General features: G+C 31.9%; 1 long non-coding RNA gene across 5 annotated transcripts in view; it reads right to left on the bottom strand.

The window, feature by feature from the left end:
• Nucleotides 1–8427: 8427 nt before the first annotated feature.
• Nucleotides 8428–17484, bottom strand: part of LOC140453720 (uncharacterized) — a 47285-nt gene continuing 38228 nt past the window's right edge. For all 5 annotated transcript variants that reach the window (XR_011952469.1, XR_011952468.1, XR_011952466.1 and 2 more), the window contains one exon: nucleotides 8428–8968. This is a non-coding gene — a long non-coding RNA (uncharacterized lncRNA). The remainder of the gene's footprint in view (nucleotides 8969–17484) is intronic.

The raw sequence follows: 17484 nt of genomic DNA, 5'->3' as shown, positions 1-17484 counted from the left end.
ATTAATAACTTTGGAGATGTGTTGAAAATGTTTGCAGTTACTGATGTGCTGAGCCAAAATTACCCTTTTTAAATTGAAGATTGGACTAGAAACCTGTTAGAAAACTTGAAAATATTCAGTAAGGTGTGATGCGCATCATGATTTAATCCATTGATTATTACTGCCAATACTACAATAAAAAAAATTCAGCTCTACACCAAAAAGCATCAACTTTCCATCCAATGCTCATTGGAAATATTGGAATACTACTCATTTCAACAATCAAAGTAATCACAGCCTCATCGATTAAGAGATATCTAATGACATTTCACCAATAATTACTGTTTATTTCGACACATTGCTTGTTCAAACGGCAATGTGAAGTTTCTCGTTAATATTCAGTTCACTGACAGCATGTTAATGATTTAGTTATTGCTAATATCTAACCATTGATCAATCCAGTCAGGGATAGAAAAGTGGAAATATGGCTCAGTACATCAACTGATGGAAAGATATTGCAGTGTTCACTCTGCCAATTATTGTGAATATCGATGTATCTTTTGATTTGATTTGATTATATTTTTCTTCAACACAAAGATTTATTGTAATTCTGATCACAGTAAGATTATTTAAATTTGTGACTTTTTTGTAAACAAAAAAATAGAATTTACAGGCGTTTGCTCTTTCCTTTATCAATCAGAATACATTTGGAATTGTTGCAAGTTATATATTTGTGGAAGGAAGAGAAGATGTCTGCAGCTGAATAGTCACAGTGAATGACCTTTTCTTCCGATTCCGTCCGACTGCTAAACATTCTCATTTTCTTTTTCTTGATAAGAAAAACTGCTTTAAACGTATTCAGCAGTTGTATTTTATAAGAATTTGCAATAACCTCATGATATGTCGATTTATCTTTCTTCCCATTATTCTGATATTAATTTGTAAGTAAGAGCATATGTGCTTAGTACCATTATTATAGTGAATTACTATTTCATTCTCAGTCCATTACACAGAAACAGTCTAATTAATACCCAGCCCAATTATCAGAATGAACACTGGTTAATTTTCTTTGAGGAATCCCATTGCTTATAATCCCAACCTTCGTTGTTGGGACGATAATGAAAGGCACTTGTGTATCTCTAGTCGTGTCTCTCCTAAGAGACCAGATAACCAGATGCAGAGCCATAGCCTTTAACGCTAGTGCTTATAAATAAACCTGTTGGGCTATAACCTGGGTCATGTGATTTTTAACTTTGTCCACTCTAGTCCAATACTGAGATCTCCAAATTACTGTTGCACAAAGGAATTCTCGTAATTTTTAAAAGAAAATATGACTTTAATTAAGACCTTACCACACGATTATTAGTCACTTCCTATATTCTTAAAATATAGTTGTAATTGAAAAAAAAATGCTCACTGAACACGGCACACACAGCTACACAAATGTCTTCCTGGTCATCTAATTACTGCTCCAGAGAAAATCCTGAGTAAGTATCTTTTTGTTTCTGAGAACAAGAACCACAATAAACATTTGGTGAGCAGTTCCATCCAATAAATGCACTTGATTTCTTACATATCACTTCAGTAATTGCACACGAAATATTTCACTAAAACCAATAACAATGCTTTATTACAAATGAACGAGGACGCTAACGTCAGCATACAAAGCAGATTTCCAATCCAGTTGAAGTATCACAAAATAAAATAATGTATTTTGACTTAGTACAACCAGTAGGTGAAAACATTTTGAGCTTGCACCTTAAAAATCTGTACCTGCTTATTCAGAGAAAATAATGAAAGATGGCACTGTAAATTTATTTTGACTTCCACTCATGAAAATACTCATGTGAATCGCTTCTCATTTTCTTCCTAGTTCTGATAAAAATGTCGAAATATTTACAATAAGAAAACTTTAGGAATAATAAGAGTGTTCTTTGCAAGAACGACATGAAGATGTTCAAGGTCCTCGAATTCCTGTTGAGTAGAATACCGTTCATAAGGGTCTTACTGTCTCGCCCCGATGGTTTTTGTGACTGGTGACTGATGCGTTTTCAAATCATGTGCACTGCTGAAGGATTTTTTTAATTTTCAATTTGTTATGAGCAAAAAAACTGCTTTGAACATGTTGATTTACTTTTTTTACTCCAAAGTTATTCATCAATGTACAATCATCACAAAATTATGGAAGTTCCCTGTATCTTACGTTCACTGTCATACGTACTTTCACTATCTACTTATTAACTTCCTACTTCTGACAGGAATGTCGAAACATTGGTCATGATCAAAAGTATATAAATTAAAAGTACGTCTCAAGAAGCAAACCAATGGATGGTAATATGTCATTCTTGTAATCCTGCATGTTTGACTCAAAAACAATTCTGCTGAATAATAACTGAATTGCTGATTTTTGTGAATCCATAAAGCTAGCCATTATATTGTATTCCTCAGTTTACCGATCTTAATGAATATCCAATAATCATCACAGCAAAGTGCTTTTAGAATATTAAATCAATTTCTTTTTTCAGATTATAATGTTATTTTTTCAGTCACTACCATTACGATAATTGCACAATTATTGGAGTTAATCTTTCTAACAAATATCGTGAGAATCGCATTTTAATTGCATCAATTGTTTCTGAGTACGAACCCTACAATATAAAAATCAATTTACTGTTCAGCTGAACAATCCCATAATGGAATCAATGACTTCCCATTCAATGCCTCAAAGTAAATATTTGATGATTGCTTATTTGAATGATCACGGTAATCTCAGCCTGAAGCGTTCAGAAAACTGTAATTACTTTTCATTAGAATAATTCCTGGTCGTTTCTCCACATTGTTCAGTCAAATAATCAACTAAGATTTCTCAGTAATCTTAAATTAACTGATAGAATTTTGACAATCCAATTGCTGCTATTATCTAATCATTGTTCAATGTAATTCAGGGTATATCTGTGGAATTATGGCTCATGCATGAAATAATATAAAGATTTGCAGTGTGTGTTGTAAATATCAATATTTATTTTAACCCGAGCAAAAGTTGAATTGATTTAATTATGTTTCGCTTACAAGTTAACATTTACTGTATTTATAAACACGATACAAGTTAATCATTTTTCATGGAACAAAATCATTTAAAATTCTTGTGACGTTTTGAAGTACAACAAAAGGAGCTAACATCTCTATTTTTCCATGAAATAGTCACAGTACATTTTGAACTTAGGGAATTTGAACATTTTGGGAAAGAAGGGAAGTTGTCTTCAGATGATTAGTCGTATTGTGTGACTAATTCATTTATTTTCCTATTCATTTATGTTGCAAAAGCATTTTAATTTTCTTTTTATTCTGTGAAATCTTGCTTTGAACATATGGAACTATTTTATTGATTTTTGTTCATCAGTGTACAATGATCAAATGATTAGGCTTTTTTTCCTATCATGGATCTTCATGAGATTCATATTTAATTGAAGTCATCATTGCTTTGTTACAACTTTACTGTAAATTACTAATTCATTTTGTCAGTTCATTACACACAGGAAATATGTAATTAATTCCCATACAAATTATTACAATAAACATCTGATTCGTTTTCATTTGTGTTGCCACAGTAAGCATGTGACTATGGTCCTACCCTTCCGGGGGTGGGGACATTATGAAGGGTCCGTGTGGAGCTCTGACAGTGTCTCGACGACAAGATCAGAAGGAATGATTTCAATTCCCACCTTCAGCAGAGATGTGTCAGAGCAGCTCCAAATATTCATGACAAAATACCTGACATAAATTGAACCGCTTTTAAAACAACATGAAATATACTTCAATCTGCTGTGCATTTTAATCATCACCATATCTATTACTTATTTTCTTCAGGTCACTAATAAAACGTATCATATCTCCTAGCTCAACATTCCTTGAAAAAGTAATTGAGAATGTTGCAATCTTAAAGTTGCAAAAGTCTAAGAAATGATACTCACTAATTTATTTTTCTCTGTTTGAAAGAACCTAGTTCAGACATTTCAACCACATAAATCCTTATTCTCCAGTGTTATAAAGATGAAAAAATAAACAGTCAAAATTCCTCTTCAGCAAAATAACCAAATGCAACTTCATATTATTCATTGGTCAGTTGACCACCTACAATTTTAACTAAATATTGCAATTCATCTAAATATTGTTATGTGCTTTGAACAAATTAAATTTCTTATTATTATTCATTCTTGAATTATCAGGAATTTGTTTTTATTTTCCATCCACCAATGCATAATTCATAAGATTGATATACTTTCAAAATATCGACGTGTTCATTTGAACCTTTAATTTGTCTCTCTCTCTCACTTATCTCACTTCATGCATGATAGCTTCAATGCATTTTGCTAATTAACTCTACGAAACCTAAAAATGTTGTTGACTTTACTTCTTTTGTACGCAAGAAAACAATGTAGGTACACTCATTTGTTCTTAGCTCAAATAACACTAAATTTTAAATTATTCAAAAGACGACACTGGGGGAGAAAGAACGATTCTTCATCTCAAATATCACATTTAATGACACTTTTTCAAATCAATACAAAATGATTTGTATTTTAATTTCATAAGAAAAAAAAACTTTGGAAATGTTAGAATCTGTTTCTTTTACTTCCAGTATTAGTTGTCAATGAACAATAATCACGTAATTATCAGTCATTTTGTGCAAAGTAGTTTTCTGTACCAAATGTCATTTATTTGACCTTTTGTTCACAATAGTACTCATTTTCCTGGTCTAATTATTTTCTTCCTAATTCTGACATAGATGTCTAAACATTTATCACGAAAAAAATTTAAAAATAAACATGACTCAACAAAAAAACCCAATGTTGAACTGTGTCAATTGTTGCTGAGTATTTTTTAGAATTATTAAAGCGACTATTTATATATTAATTTTCTGTTTATCAATCTTAATTATGACACAATCGACGTCAGAGCAAAGTGCTTTCAAAATATTAAGTTAATTTATCTATCAATATTCTAGAAACAATCAACAATTACAATAATTACACAGCATGTTGTGCTTGTTACGAAGTCTAAGTTAATGTGTTATTAATATTTTCTATATTTCTTATTGTGAATGCTACAATATAAAAACCTGTTTGGTCGGGCCAATACACCCAGAAAAGACCAATAACTGCCCTTGCGACATCCTTTGTAAACATCTGACTTTTGCTCATTTGAAAGATCACAGTCATCACAGTCATTGATATTCAGAGAACACCAGTTACTTTACACTGCAATATTTCTCTTCATTTCTGCACATTACTCAGTGGAATAGTAAGATGAGATACCTCATTATTCTTAAATTCATTAATAGTAGTTTTAAAATCAATTTGTTGCTAATAGCAAATAATTGTTCAATTGGGCAAAGAATATAAGTGTGGAATTATGGTTCCGTGTAATAACTATTGCAAGGACTTAGCAATGTAGAATCTCTCAATCATTGTGAAATTGGCTTTTCATTTTAAACTTGGAAATACTTCTGAAATGATTTGATAATAATTCACTTCAATGTTAACATTTATTGTGCTTCTAATCACAATAATCGTTGAATATTTTTCTTGTGCACAATTATTTAAATTCCGATGAATTTTTTTGAAGTACACAAAAAAAGGATTGACATCTTTCTTGTTTCATTAAACAATCACGGGAAATGGTGGCATCTTAGAAATCAGACATTTTCAGAAACAATGAAAGTTGTTTCAGCTGAATAGTCCCATTGACTGACCAAGTCATCATTTTGTTCCAATTTACGTGTAGAACAAAAAAAAATTACGTTGCATTTTATAAAATGAGAAACTATTATGAACATGTAGAATGATTGTATTCATTTTTATTTATCAATTTACAGTAATCACACAAATCTGTCAAGTTGTCATTCCACGAATTATCATAAAATCATTTTTAATTAAGACATCTGTTAATGCCCATCATTATTGTAAATTACTATTTAATTTTAAGTGCATTATACATAGGATCCATCCATTTAATTCTAATCCAATTATCACAATAAACATCTGATTATTTTTCACTTGAATAACCACAGTGAGCATGTGATTGTAGACCTGCCCAGCCTGGTTGGGAACATTATGAAGGAATGTTGTGCAGCGCTGATAGTGTCTCTGTTACCAGACCAGGAGGTACAGTTTCAATTCCCACCTTGCACAGAGTTGTGTCAGAGCAGCTCTGAATGTTGATTAGAAAATATCTAAGAATCAAATGAATTGCCTTTCAATTCAATATTAGATGTGCTTCCATCTGTTGTTCATTCCAATAATCACAGTATTTGCTATTTATTTTCTTCAGGTCACTAATAACAGAATGTATCTAATTCCACTCAATCAATATTCGTTGAAAAATGTTTGAGAATATTGCAGTCATACAGATTAAATATACAAAGTAATGATATTAATTTATTTTATTTTGTTCTGAAGAGCTGAGTTCAAACAGTACATAGAACTTCATGCTCCAGTGCTATAAAAATGAGGAGAAAAAATACATTTCTTGTTCAGTCCAATAAACAAATGCCAATTCTTTTTATTTATCAATTTTTAATTATTGATGTTTATGAATTGTGTGAAATTTGTTTTTCATTTTCCACTCAACTATTTATATTGAATGTGAGATTGAACTGCTGTGAAAATATCCAAGTGCATTCATTTGAAATTTGACTTTGCATATTTATCAATGTGGGATATATATAAAGCAGTGTTACTTCTGCAATCATAATTGTTTACCAGTTTATAATTGTTTCAGCCAAGAGCTGAGTTAACAAGAATGAAAACTATGTGAAGGAAATATATTATTGCTTTTGTATTAGCTAAAATGTGCATACAAGAATGAAATGTGTCTGCAAATAATGGTAGATGTTATAGACAAATAGTCAAGGTGCTGTGAGGGGTGGGGGGGGGAAGGTTAAGCTAGATATGCCTGTACAAACAGTTACAAGCATCTGTTTCCCGCTTCAGCAGGAAGAAAATAACACCATCAAAAGATCATAAGGCTCGGTGTAAATAAAGAATAAAAAGAAATTATACTTTGGTTAGCACGGAAATAGATGGCAGTGAAGAAGGATAAATAACAATAAGACCACAGAGGGAGGTGGTCAAACGGCCTTGTGAGACCAGAGATAAACATTTTGTCAGGGACCAGGCTGGATGAGTTCAGAGATAAACAGCCGGTTTAGATTAGAAATAGTTGTAAACAGTAAAGGAGCAATGGGAGGAGGGCAGAGTAACGAATTACATAAATATTGTGTACTCGTCAAATTCAGTGTGTGCGTGTGCCTTGTGGACAGTGGACACCACACCCCTCTTGCAATAGTGTAATAAATGACATTACTGAAACTGGTCTTGTTCCGGACTGAAGTTATTGAAGTGACTGAACTTCATTTCTCACAATCACTTATCTCATTTATTGCATGATGTCAGAAGTGTATTTTGCTCAGCAATTCTATCAACTACTTAAAACGTCTAATCTTAAATAAGATCCTTAACACCCAATTATCAATCTATTCCTAATTCATGTAAATATCTCAATTTTCTTGAAGTCAATGTTCACACAAAACAGTGCACATAAAGCGACACAAAGATATTCATCATCAGCTGATTACTGTTCAGTGGAATAACCTGAGTATCTTATTGTTCCTGAGACTAATGACAACAGTAAGCATTTGTTTACTAGTCCATGCAGTAAGTGCATTTGATATCTAATATTTCAGTTCAGTCGTTAATGAAAATGTTTGTTGTTTAAACCAATAATTCTAATTTATCATGGATATTGACTGTAATACAATAACACTGGAAACATTTTTTATAATATTCTAACAATCTTTAAGCTCCTCTTCTGTTGTGTGTGTGCAAGAGACAATTCAAATTATAACCATTTTTGTTGCAAATTCAACAAACGCTACATTTTGAATTTATGAACTTCTTACAGTTTTGCAAAAAGGTTAGTCTTCACTGTATGTCATATTAAAAGACTGCTTTTTCCAAAGATGCGTGCTACAAAATGATTATTGCTTTCATTGTATTGTAAGAAAAGAAGTGTTGAATTTTTTTCTTGTTTCAATTATAACATTATTCATTATTGTACAATAATGACACAATTATTACAATCGCTTTATATACCACCCAGCAGTGACTTCATTGTTTGTTTATTTTCATGCTCATTTTCATGATCTATTAATTCTCTTCCTAATTCTGACACTTTGATTATAATATTAATCAACGTGCCATCTCTACAAGGAATCCAGTGGAAAGAAATTCGCAATTTGTATATTGCATATATTTTTGAGTTCAGAAAAGAATTTTGTTCAATAATTACTGAATGTCTCATTTTTTCTTTAATACGTAAAGCTAGCTACTATGTTTTATTCCTTAGTTCACTGATCTTAATAAATATTCAATAGACATCACAGCAAAGTGCTTTTGAAATATTGAATCATGTTAGTTCTTCATATGCATTGCAGTGTACAATCTCTCATTCATTGTAACAATCAATATTTATTTTACCTGTTGAAACATAGTTGTATTAATGTAAATATATTTCACTTCAATGCTAACAATTAAGATTTAAGCATTTTTCATGCAACAAAATCCAATGAAAAAGCATCAGCATCTCTTTATTATTTCATTAAACAATGACAATAAATTTTGAATTTTTGAAAGTTGAACATTTTTAGAAAGAAGGAATGTTGTCTTCAGTTAAATGTTCGCATTGAATGACTTCTTCACAATATCTGCTGTTTATTCTCTTTTCGGGTTCCCAAGAAAAGAAATTAACTAGTTCTGCTGGTTCTAAATTCCTGAAAAATATTTGAGAATGTCGTGGTCTTAAAGTTGAAAAGACTAAGTGATCGCTAGTGATTAGTTTTTTGTTCGAAAGAGCTTGATTCAAACATTTCGGACATTCACATTGTTATTCTGCCGTGTTACAAGGAGAGAAAACAAGTCGCTTTCTTCATCTGTAAAGTAAACATATGCCACTTCCAATTATTCATTATTCAGCTAATTACCTACATTTGTTATTAAAAATTGCAATTCATCTAAATATTGGAATGACATTTGATCAAATTAAATTTCTAATTATTTTTCATTCGTGAATTGTTGGAGTTTTTTTTGTTTTCCATTCATCTATTCGTATTGAATGTAAATTTTATGTGCTTTGACAATAGCGGAGGGTGTTTATTTGAAATTTGACTTTGCATACCTCTCACTGATTTTACTTATTGCATATAGTTGCACAGGGGCTCAGTCATTAACACTGCTACCTCACAGTGCTAGGGATCTCGGTTTGATCCAATCCTGGGGTAACTGTCTTTGTGTAATTTGCCCATTCTCTCCAAGTCTATGTGACTTTGCTGTGGTTTCCTCCCACAATCCAAAGACGTGCAGGTTAGGTGAGCTGGCCATGCTAAATTGCACATTGTGTTCAGGGATGTGTATATTAGTCAGCAGTAAATTTAGAGGAATATGGTTGAGAAAGTGTTTGGCTGGGTTATTCTTTGGAGGGTTATTTTTTTCAATAAAATGACCTGTTACCACACTGTGCTAACAGTGATTCTACAATAGTTTAATTGCGTTTCTCTAAACAATTCTAACTTTTTAAAAGTTGACTTTAGTTAATACCTTTAACACTTGATTATCAGTGTTCCTAAATCTTGTAAAATATCTCAATATTTTTGAAATCATTGCTCACACAAAACACTAAACATGAGGCCACACAAAGGTCTTCATGACCATCTAATTACTGTTCAGTGGAATAATCAGAATAACGATCTGATTGTTCCTGAGATCAATCCCCACTGCCACAGTAAGGATCTGGTTATCATTCCCTCCAATAAATGCAGAAGTTGTCCTCTGGTATTTCAGTTCAGTAATTACACACGATACTGGTTGTTCAAAGCAGTGGTTATTCTTTATTATGAATGGCAAAGGATTCTAACGGAAGATGTGTTCATATGTCCTAATGTGTTGCATGATCACAAACAATTTTCAGTCCAAATATTGCACAAAAAAGTGTAAATTTAGTTTTGTTCAACTGCCGAGGCGAACATTTTCAATTCATGTCCATTACAAATATTTGGAGAAAGTGAGGAAAGTAGATGCTGGAAATCAGAGTCAAGAATGTGGTGCTGGAATAGCACAGAATGTCAGGCAGCATCTGAGGAGCAGGAGAAACCATGTTTCAGGCATAAGCCTTCATCAGGAGTCTCCGGCTCTATGGATGCTGCCTGGTCTGCTGTGCTTTTCCACCTCCACACTTTTGACAGAAAAAATATTTGCTTATTTGGAGCAAATACTTTCTGTTTCCTCTGTAATTTAAATTTACTGTGCTTTCTATTCACTCAAGTTCTCATTTTAATAGCTCCTCGTTTTCTTCTTAATCTGATACAAATCTCAAAACTCCGGGCACAATAAAAGCGATATGAATTATAAATTAGCATCTGGACAAGAGAACCAATGAACAGCTACATAGACCTCTTGAACAACAAAGATATTAGAATGAAAAAGCAATGCCTTCCAAAAAAAAATCTCTGTACGTCTGTATCCTTTTTCAATTCAATAATCCTGCAAATAGCTTATAATTGCCAGTTGATCTCTCTTAATGACTATCTAATCAATGTCATTGTAAACCACTGATAAAATTGAAACATTTTATTTGTTAAAATGCAAAGATTCATTCTCAATTCGTTATTACAACAATGAGTGAACCATATTTTATCTGTCCACTAAGGTCAAGTGACCTGTGGCCCATAATTGAACATTGTAAATATTCCTACAGTTGGGGAAAGCAGAGCTAAAAAGGTCAAACTAAAGGAAACAGTAGACAAAGTAACCAGCTCCAGAAAACAGTGGAAAGCCCGGTCAAAGAGCTCACAAAGGTTCGGGAGACCCTGTTACAACCAGCCCAAGAGCTGTGTTTTGGAGAGGTTGAAGCAGACTTCCTGGCACCTTGACTTCCAGTCAGTGCCTGAACATTAGACACCTCACTTGAGAATGATGACAAGTGAAGGGTGTTTGCACGAAACCCATTGAATGCTTAGAATCCAGAATTTTGGTAAAATGTTGTGAAATATTTCCCAGATCATGGAAATCAGCTCAACATTATTGAAATCAAAGTACTTGTAATGGTCTTCAAGACCACCTAATTACTGTTCGGTGAAAAACACTTTGTACGTACCTTATTGTTCTCAGGATGAATAATCATAGCAAACATCACAGTCTCACCAGATCCAAACATATGTAAGAGACATCTTATTATAATTTACACACTTCATCTTTCCCAGATTATTGATAACACCTTATTACTTATGCCCGAGGATACTACGTGTAACATGTATCGAGATGAAGCAAGTCCTGAATATAGGATTTTTTTTCTGATAGATTGCCAATCCAAAAATTATGATAAAAATGATATTGTGGTTCATTACATTGTCAACAGATGCCCATTAAACGTGTTTAACCATTTATTCAGAGACAATATTGAAACAAATACGTTGATAAATGCTGTTGACTGCACGCTTCTGTGAAAATAAATCTTCCTTATTGACATATGTTCATTATAATTCTGACTCAAATGTCTAAATATTGATGATATGAAAAATTGCATTAATTAAATACAATGCAGAATTTGTTCTTATTATATATTATATTTCTCCAGAAGAAAGGTAGAGAAACCAAGTATAGAAATCTTGAAGATCTGAGAATTTTGAATGACAAACCATTTCTGATCAACGTTCACTGAATGTCTAATGTCTTTCCATGTCATCATGCAAGAATTTGCATTCTCAGCTGACAGATGAAGAAATATCTAGTCAACATCAGAGCAAATCCATTTGGAAATATTGAATCATTTATTTTGCCAAAGTTCTAAAATTAATTATCAATTCATTGCCATTCCAAAAAACACATAGTAATTCAGTTTAGGTTTTGTAACAAACATCGTGAAATTCACATTTTAATTTAATCCAATATTTCTTAGTGTCTATATTAAAAAAATATAGTTCTCTTCTTCCAGGATAACACAAACTAATTAATGATTCCCTATCCAATACTCACAGATAATATCTGTTCCCTTCTCATTTGAATGTTCACAGAAATCATTGGATTAATATTCGGACTTACATATTAAGAGACGTGTGATTATTTTACACTCCAATAAATGCTGTTCATTTTTACACATGACGGGCATCTATATGAGATTTCTAATCATTTTTAAGTTTGCTATGAAATGTTTTTAATGTTAATTGTTGCTTATATCTAATATTGAAGAATTGATCAAATCCAGTATATCTAGCTTTAAGTGTGAAATTAAGGCTCAGTAACGTAAACGTATTGCATTGTACAGAAACCAATGGCAGCGAATGGTGATTTTTATTTCAATACTTGAATCTTAGTTGATTTGCTGTTGTGGGCATGGTCTGCCCCCACCTGGAATAGAATGGTCCATATTGGCTCATACAAAATGCCTGGCAATCAAAAACAGGCAGCCTACCTTAGAATTAAAATACAAGGTGTCAGGGGGTGATAAACTAGACTATAATTCTGTTCCAGCCTTAAATTAAAAGAAAGCACACTTCCAATGGACCTACTCCAACGCCAGGACTACAGCATTACAAACATTTCTTGATAAGAGCATGCCGATATACAGACAAATGACCAATCCTGATCTTCATAAATGAAAGTATAATTGTCCCAGTAAATGAATAAACAGCAGCTGCAGGGTGCAGCCCAGTTAACTCACTAAGCAGCTATCATAACAACAGAAGAGTTCATTTGTCAGATATAGTTATTATTTTACAGTTACTCAAAATATTAAACATAGGTTCTAATTACAGATTCTTGAGTATAATAGGGGAAATTTGCAACATAGGTTTGATATATGTAACCAATGCCTACTAAAAACATTATGGAAAAGCATTTAGACAGAGATTTGAAGTTAGCTAGTTTTAGGAATTAACTTCACGGCATGATGTTGACTGCTCATTAATTTTAAAGTTCAGACAGAAAGAGTAGCTGTATAATTGTACACAATATAACAAACTTTATAACACAAGTCATATTACTAATGCAAGTAAGCTAAAATCAACTGTCTTTTCTATTTCTTTGTACATATATAATTAAGACTGTGAACAATATGAGAAGTTATTGGCTTAGATAAAATAAAATTAAATGAATGGCAGAACTCAAAATGTCTCAACTGATAAGGTATCCTGAGATGCCCGAGGGAGTTCAGGTATAACTTTGGAATCTAAGTCAATAAGATGCATGGAAAGATCCCAAAGGAATCTCGGGATGTCCATGAGAATGCCCATCTGCGATTATGTGTTTCAACTGGGAGGCTAGATGAGGAGGGAAGGGCTGTAATCAAATTGCATGTGGCCATTGTGATGCAGAAAGTCCATAAAAATGCTGCTTTTTAACTGTACATGTTACAGTGTGTTATGGGTCTCCCTTCCGAGATTGGCATCGGGGGACGATCCCTTCATTAACTGGTTGCTGCATGATTAAACATGTTCCACATGCCTGAGCTCAGATTGCCTCCTGAGTCCTCATTCCCTGCCAGGTGAAAACAATTCTACAGCTATGATGACATTTCAATTCAATACAAATATTTATTGTGAAATTATTATATTCAGAGTGATATAATTTTCATAATAAAATTGCATTATATTTACTTTTTTGGTGTACAAGAAAACATTTCGATTATATCCATTTGTTCTTTCGTTCAACCAACACTAAGTTTTAAATTATTGTAAAGACTACAAAGGGGGAAACGGGAACGTGTCTTCAGCTCAAATGTCATATGAAATGACTGTTTCCTTTTTTCAAACAAATTGCCCTCCAAAATGATTTTTATTTTTAAATCATTATATGAAAAAAATTGCTTGAAAATGTTGACAATTCTCCTTTTCCTCCCATATTAGATGTCAGTGAACAATAATCACACAATTATGAGAATTTCTTTCTGTATCAAATGTCAATGACCCTGTATTTTGTTCACAATAATAGTCACTTTCACGGCCTAATTCTTTTCCTCCTAATTCTGAAATAAATATCAAAACATTTATTGTGGTAAAAATTACATCAACAATATTCACATGACTCTTCAAGAAAACTATTGGAACCATATAAATCTTGCATTGCCTGCAATTTTAAACAATTTTTTTTTCAATTGCTGCGGAATGATTTTTTTCACATCATCCAGCTAAGTTTTATGCTTTAATTTTCAGTTCCTTAATCTTAATGAATATCCAATCAATATCAGAGCAAAGTGTTTTCAAAATATTAAGTCAATTCATCTGTCAGGATTCCAAAAGCAATTATCAATTACAATAATTGCACAGCAATTTAACATAGACTTGGTAAAAATGCAGTGTTTTTAAAAAAATGTCATTCATTATTGCTTATTGTCAATGCTACTATATTAATACCTATTTGTTCAGGCCCATGCACATACCAAACGACCAATAATATCCCTTGCAAAATTCTTTGTAAATGTCTGATTTTTGCTCAGGTGAAATGTAACGATTATCTCAGCCTTTGAAATTCAGAGAGCTCCAATTCCTTTTCCCTGCAATATTACTCTTCATTTCTACATATTACTCAGTCTAATATCAAGATGAGATATCTCATTATTCTCAAATTCACGAATATATATTTTTAAAAATCCCTTTGTTGCTAATATATCTTATATCTAATAATTGTGCAATCCAGTAAGGGCTACAAATGTGGAATTATGCTTCTGTACAATAAATACTGCAAGGACATTGCAATGTACAATCTCTCAATCATTGTGAATATTGCATTTATTTTAAACTTGGAAACATCTTTGAATTGATTTGATTATAATTTATTTCGATGCTGACAAATACTGTATATCCAATCACAATATCAGTAGACTATTTGAAGGTATCATCATCCATTCCAATAGTCACAGTATCTGCTATATACTTTCTTCTGGTCACTCATAGCAAAATGTATCTAATTCCACTCAATCAAGATTCCTCAGAAAATATTTCAAAATGTTACAGTCATAAAGCTGAAATATACAAAGTCATGAGAGTCATTCATTTTCTGTTGTTCTGTAGATCTTAGTTAAAACAGCACAGAATTTTATGCTCCAGTGCTATGTATATGAGAAACGATCCATTAATTCTCAGTAAAATAAACAAATGCCACTTGCTATTATTTATCAATTTTTAATTATTGGTCAGTTTATGAATTGTGTGAGATTTGTTTTTAGCTTTCCAGTTATCTATTTATATTGAATGTGATAATGAAATGGTGTGAAAATATCAGGGTGTGTTCATTTGAAAGTTCAATTTGCATATCTCTCACTTATCCCGTTGATTGCATGGTGGTTTAAGAACGTTTCACACAGCGATCCTCGAAAAAAATCAAAACCTGTCTGATTTTAAATCATATCATTCACACCCAATTATCAATCTGTTCCTAATTCATGCAAATATCTCAATTTTATCGAACTTAATGTTCACACTAAACAATACACATCAAGCAACAGAAAGACTTCCATCACGATCTGATTCTTGTTCAGTAGAATAACCTGAGGAAGTAACTTATTGCTCCTGAAACCTATGATAACAGTAAACAATTGCTTACTATTCCATGCAACAAGTGCAATTGACATCTTCTATTTCAGTTCAGTAGTTAAAGATGATTTATGTTGCTTAAAACAATGCTTCTACTTTATTACTTATATTGACTGTAATGCAATCATGCAAACAACAAATGTTTGTCATTCTAAAAATCTTTAAGTTTACTTATTTTAAATTTGTGTCAAGAGATATTTCAAATTATAACCATATTTTTTGTATAATTCAGCAAAGCTAAATTTTGAATTTGGGAAAATATCCATTTTTGCAAAATGGAAGTAGTTTTCAATTTATATAACACATTAAATGACTTTTTTTTCAAAATCACACGCTCTGCAAAATGATTATTGGTTTCATTTAATTGTAAGAAAAGAACTGTTTTGAACATGTTGATTCTTTTTGTCTTTTCTATTCCAACATTATTAATCACTGTACAATAATGAACAATTATTATAATTCCTTTATGTACCAAATGTCATTGACTGCATCATTTGTTCACTTTCATGCTCACTTTCATTATCTATGAACTTTCTTCCAAATTCTGACACAAATGTCTGAACTCTGATCATAATATTAATTATCTCAATTAAAATAACATGTCTCTTTGATAAAACCATTTGATAGAAATTCATGTTTCTTGTGTTCCCTTCATTTATTAGTAAAGCAAGAAAAAACTTTTCTGTAATCACTGAATGGCTCATTTTTTCTTCAATTCATAAAGGTAGTTATTATATTTTATTCCACAATTTACCAATTTTAATAAATATCCAATCAACATAACAGCAAAGTATTTTTGAAATATTGAATCATTTTAATTGCTCATATAACAACATTATCAAGTCATTGTCATGATAATAATTGTGCAATTATTTAAGAAAGTGTTTTGAACAAGTAAAGTGAGACTCACATTTTAATTTAACCAATTGTTTCTGAGTACCAACACTGCAATATGAAACTTTATTTTAAGGTCAAGTTTCCCACAATGGATCCAAGGACTTCCCATCCAACATTAATTATGAATGTCTAATGTTTGCTTATTTGAATGATCTCCGCAATCACAGACCTGCAATTACTTTTCATTGCAATAATTCTTGTTTGTTTGCACATATTCCTCAGTCACATAGCAAAACGAGATTCCTCATTATTTCTAAATTCATTGATCGAATTTTATAATTCATTTGTTGCTCATACCTAATAATTATTCAATCCAGTACGTGCTGTGAATGTGGAATTACGGCTCTTTACATGAATAACTAATATAGTGTGCAATCTCTCATTCATTGTTTATATTAATTCTTATTTTACCCGTGGAAACATAATTGAATTCAATTAAATATATTTCACTTTGATGCGAACATTTACTGTCTTTCTTATCATCATAAGATTTAAGTATTTTTCATGACACAAAATCAAGTAAAATTCCTGCGTTTTGTTAAGTCAAATGAAAAAGAATGAACATTTCTGTATTGTTTCATTAAACAATGACAATGCATTTTGAATTTTTCGAAGCTGAGCATTTTTGCAAAGAAGGGATGTTGTCTTCAGCTGGATACTCACATTGAATGACTAATTCACAGTATCTGCTGTTTATTCTCTTCGAGTTCCCAAGCAACCAAATTAACTAATTCTGCTGGTTCTAAATTCCTGGAAAGTATTTGATATTTTTGCAGTCTTAAAGATGAAGAAGTCAATGTGAATTTACTGATTTTTTTTTATTGGAAACAGCTTAATTCAAACATTTCAGGCACATACATTGCTATTCTGCAGTGTTACAAAGATGAAAAGCAAGTCAATTTCATCATCAGTGAAGGAAACAAATGTCACTTCCCGTTAATCATTAGTTAGCTAATTCCCAAATTTAT

This window comes from Chiloscyllium punctatum, chromosome 27 (assembly GCF_047496795.1).
Source record: "Chiloscyllium punctatum isolate Juve2018m chromosome 27, sChiPun1.3, whole genome shotgun sequence".
Classification (NCBI taxonomy): domain Eukaryota; kingdom Metazoa; phylum Chordata; class Chondrichthyes; order Orectolobiformes; family Hemiscylliidae; genus Chiloscyllium; species Chiloscyllium punctatum.
This window is presented reverse-complemented; position numbering and strand designations above follow the sequence as displayed.